The sequence below is a fragment of the Aulonocara sp. 'chitande type north' Nkhata Bay genome, linkage group LG7 (genome assembly GCF_057382095.1).
Source record: "Aulonocara sp. 'chitande type north' Nkhata Bay isolate Kocher_YH1m ecotype deep benthic linkage group LG7, A_spYH_male_GT1.1, whole genome shotgun sequence".
In the NCBI taxonomy this organism is placed as follows: domain Eukaryota; kingdom Metazoa; phylum Chordata; class Actinopteri; order Cichliformes; family Cichlidae; genus Aulonocara; species Aulonocara sp. 'chitande type north' Nkhata Bay.
In genome coordinates this window covers 21,211,497-21,215,851 of record NC_141350.1, presented here as the reverse complement: position 1 = coordinate 21,215,851, position 4,355 = coordinate 21,211,497, and the positions used below count along the sequence as shown (strand labels likewise).

The 4,355-nt window shown below is 41.6% G+C and overlaps 1 long non-coding RNA gene across 1 annotated transcript; it reads right to left on the bottom strand.

Annotated features, from left to right (window-relative positions):
- Nucleotides 1-2,632: 2,632 nt before the first annotated feature.
- On the bottom strand, nt 2,633-4,065 carry LOC147325072 (uncharacterized). Its single transcript, XR_015130262.1, has 3 exons — nt 3,781-4,065; nt 3,620-3,705; nt 2,633-3,025 (listed from the first exon to the last, which is right to left on the bottom strand). It is a non-coding gene; the product is annotated as an uncharacterized LOC147325072 (long non-coding RNA).
- Nucleotides 4,066-4,355: the final 290 nt, after the last annotated feature.

The window sequence follows — 4,355 nt, the reverse complement described above, 5'->3', positions numbered from 1 at the left end:
TCTTGGTTAGAAGTAATAGAAACATTATAAAGTACGATGGGGCGTGTTGGTGGAATGAGTAGCACTTCTTGCCTCACAGCAAGACGCTTCCTGGTTTGAAGCTGGCCTTTCAGTGTTGAGTGTCTTTCAACCTTCACACTCTTTACATGAAGTGCATGAAAAGTGCTTGGATGGTGTACTGAAAAAGTGGAGTGTGAAATCACATATTGTATATATCCTCAGTATTTGCCATTTTCATTCTGTGGCAGAAAGGGAGGGGCTAACAAACAATTTTCAGCCAGTAGTAGGAGAATACAATATCACTGTGGACGGTAATGGCAGTGATAACTAGCAAGTAATTATATATATTGATGTTGGATGTGCTGTGGTTTTGTTTGGTATTTATGTTGGTTACATTGTCATCTTTACCTTATGAGAACTTAATAACATTTTAATCACATGAATATGGTAGCTAATATGATAATTGGGGCCACACCTCACAATTTCTGGGAATTGAGTCGATCGATTTGAGACAAAGCCTTATATTTATGAAGTAGATTATTAAGTATGTCACTATATGGACAAAGAAGTGGGCCACCGACAGACAGTGTTGGGGAGTAACGTAATTAAAATACAAAATGTGAGTAACTGTATTCCGCTACAGTTACTGTTTAAAAATGTGGTATTCAGAATACAGTTACTTTGTTGAAATAAATGGATTACACGGCTTTTCCTGTTTTATATGTTAGGCTATGCCCGCTATTTTTGGTAATTCCACGCTGGTGGAAACCCAAACAAAATACGCATTAAGAGGCTCTAATTCCTGTGTCTCAATCTCACGGCCCATGTCACCTCTACTTGCAGCCCACATAATGACGTGAAGAAATATTGTTTAAAAGTATTATTCAAAAAAATTTTTTAATATGAAGGCAATATGAGCAGAGTGCTACAGGCATTGCCCTATACCCGTAATGTAGAGCTGTGCGATATAAGATTTTTTCATATCACGATATGTTTTTTTCATTTCAGGCGATAACGACATATATCACGATATAAGCCAAATAACTATATTTGTAAGATTTAAATGTGCCGTTGCTCACAAGTAAAATGTGAAATAATCAGCTTGTTTTTATTTAAATATTTATTTCCCATAATAAGTTCAACAGGGTAGATGTACTTAAGGAACATGAGACTTTTTCAGATAAATAAAGGCAAATATTGCAAACTACACAAAAGGCAGCCGCTAAAGCGTTTAAGTTTCAAAATAGAACAAACGAATCAGACTCCTAAATTGTCAATTCCACTTAGAAACAAAATATTAATTCTAAAAATAAATCTTAGTTTGTTTTACAGAAGAACAGGCAAAACTGACTAACTTTTGTCAATATCAAATAAACTGAGAACTAAAAGGAAATTCTCAATCTCTCCTTGTTGTATAGCTTAGCTTTTCAAACAGTTTTAACAGTTACTTTAGTCTGACAAAAGCCGAATGACGAATTAGCGCTTCCAGTCAGAGACTGAGGCTACGTCCACACGTACACGGTATTTTTGAAAATGGAGATTTTCCGTTTTCGTTTTAAAAAATAATCCCGTCCACACATAAAGGGAGAAATGAAGGAAAACGCTGCTATGAACATGCCAAAGCAGCAGGTGGCGCTAGATTCCTAACCGTGCAGAAATGTTGGCCAATCAGAAGTCTAGAAGCCTCGGTGGGAAAAAGTAAACAAAGCTGGGGCATAGAAGCAGAACCGAGTCGTATGTGTGGAGGGACAGTAACTGTGTGTATATGTAAGCATTTAAACACTGCAGAGAGTAGAATTAACAGTATTGTAGAAATTCATTTCACCGAAACAATAACGTGGCGCACAGTGTGACGTCAAAAAATGCGCACACCTTTGACGCTGTGTTTTCTCCGTTTTTCTAGTCCACGTGTAAATGCAAAAACGGCGTTTTAAAAAATCTTCGTTTTCAGTGACCAAAAATGCCGTTTACGTGTGGACGAAAGGTGCAAACGCATAGAAAAATCTGCGTTTTCAGAAATACCCGGGTACGTGTGGACGTAGCGCATGCACCAGTTTATTGTATTTCCAGACTTGCTTTCGGCACAATTTACAGTGCACGCTACTCTGTTTTTTGTCAGACTTGAAATAGCCGAAATACCTTCACACTACGGAACTTCTATGGCTCTTCCGTTCAACAATCTCTCTGGCATTGGAGCCATCATCTGTTTTCTCTTCGGTAACCTTCGGTCACACTCGGTTGATATTTCTCACACTCATTTCCTCCATTACCCGGGCGGCACGGTGGCTGGCTGCTTCCCAAACAAATACACATGTGCGGCTTGGCACTTGTGCTGTACGTAACAAGTCACGTGACGTGACGCTGCGGCTGTGATTGGTTCGGCTCTGCGCTATTTAATTTGGATTGGCTGTTCTTTCTTTTTTTTTTAAGAGGACAAGAGCGGCGAGGTCTATCGCGATAGTTTAATTTTTCTATCGAGAAAAAGTTATATCGCGATACATATCGTTATCGTTCTATCGCCCAGCTCTACCGTAATGTGCACACAAAAAAGGAGAGTTGAAAAGTACGAGTTGTCACCGACCAAAAACGGGAGGTGGAAGCATGTAAATGTGACCAAGTGGTCGGCGGAGTTATGAACAAAATAAATAAACTTGACAACGCCACCTAGGGGAATTACACCCCCAGGAAATATATTTAAGAAAAATAAATAAAAGGAATAAAAGAAGACCGCACAGATTCAAGGATGCACACTGAGGCAGGTTGGCTTCCAATATTAAAACAGTTTTATTTATAGAAATAAATAAAATATTATAAATAAAATATTAAAAGTCAAGATGTAGCGTCATTATTGACAGTGTCCTACAGTAAAAATAAACAATCGTGGAACTTGGACTTACCAGCAGCCGTGGAACCAAAAGAAAATCACACCAAAAGAATCACTGCAGACCACCCAGTGCTGTACAAAAGAAAGTGTGAAAACGACCCACCACCTGAGGTCCCAGGGCCACTGGCTCGTCCTCCTTCACTGAAATAAAACACAGAAAAGTATGTTAAAAGAATAAAAGGACACTGAGCGTCAGGCTCGCTACAAATCATAAAAAGACTAAAACACACTTTAATAACTTTAATAAAAGAAATCACACACACACACACACACACCCACACACACACACGGGAAAGGCTTATTCCCCACGGGTCAAACTACCACTCGTGCTGGTAATAATTATTCTCAGGCGTAGGCCGGTCTGGCTCCCCACCGGCTGAGACCGGCCACCCAGGCGATTTAGAGTCCCAGCACGACACTCGGGCAGAGAATCACTTCAGCCCGATCACAGAAGTGTGGGTACGAGCAACAGTCCAGGGTAAAATAGAACACCAGGCGAACCCAAAAAAAGGTAAGCCTACTTAATAAAAACAAGATAAGACAAAACAAGACAAGACAGCAGACTCCACCAAGGAGGAGTTCACAACAGCAACTGAGAAGGCAGTCCACTCTTCCAATTTAGGTTGGACAATTTACCATGGAGAGGTGAGTACAGCAGTGAACCCTGAAACAGATAAGTGTAACCTTAAACTCTTATAGCTATGAATGCTAATAAAAGTAGTTCTAACAGCTTACCCCAGGACCGGAGGCACTATACTCTCATTGGTGGAGATACCACGAACACCTCTCTCCGCAATGGCAGAATTAAACAGACTGCTGCGCTACAACAGGCCGGAAAAGGATATTAACACCAATTCCAGTATTCGGAGGGAATCCAAGGTTAAGCGAGAGCATACCTGTAGCTGTCGTATAATCGGCTCTTGCTGATCAGTCCGTCGCAGTACGCCAGCATTTACTGCTGTATCGTACCAGAAGCTCGGGAGGAATTAATCCAACAAGACATCGGCTTAGCTTTATACAGGCTAGCGCCACCCTGCAATCAATGTGCAGGTGGGTTCCCAATTAACCCGATCACCTGATACAAGGAGCGAGTGCAGTGGAAAGAGAGCGAGGGTGGTAGAGCGAGCGAGAGAGAGAGAGAATGAGAGAAGAAAAACAACGGAAGGCGAGTAGCCCATCTGGCTACATCTACCCCCCTTTTTTTTGTATTGGCGCCCCGACAATAACTCAAGGAACCTAACACCATGGCCTGAATATGGCAAGCTGAGCATTAGCAACTGACGCAGATTCAACAGGACGTGGCAAGTGATAAACATTTGAGTGATGACCAGCTGTTGAACGTGCTGTTCTCCGCAAATGTGGCCCACTCACCTCAGACTGTTCAACAGAGCCTGAGGAAGAACCTGGGGGAGCAGAGGTCGAGGGTGCTACAATCACACTGGGAGTAGACCTGAGCTCCACCGATGGAACT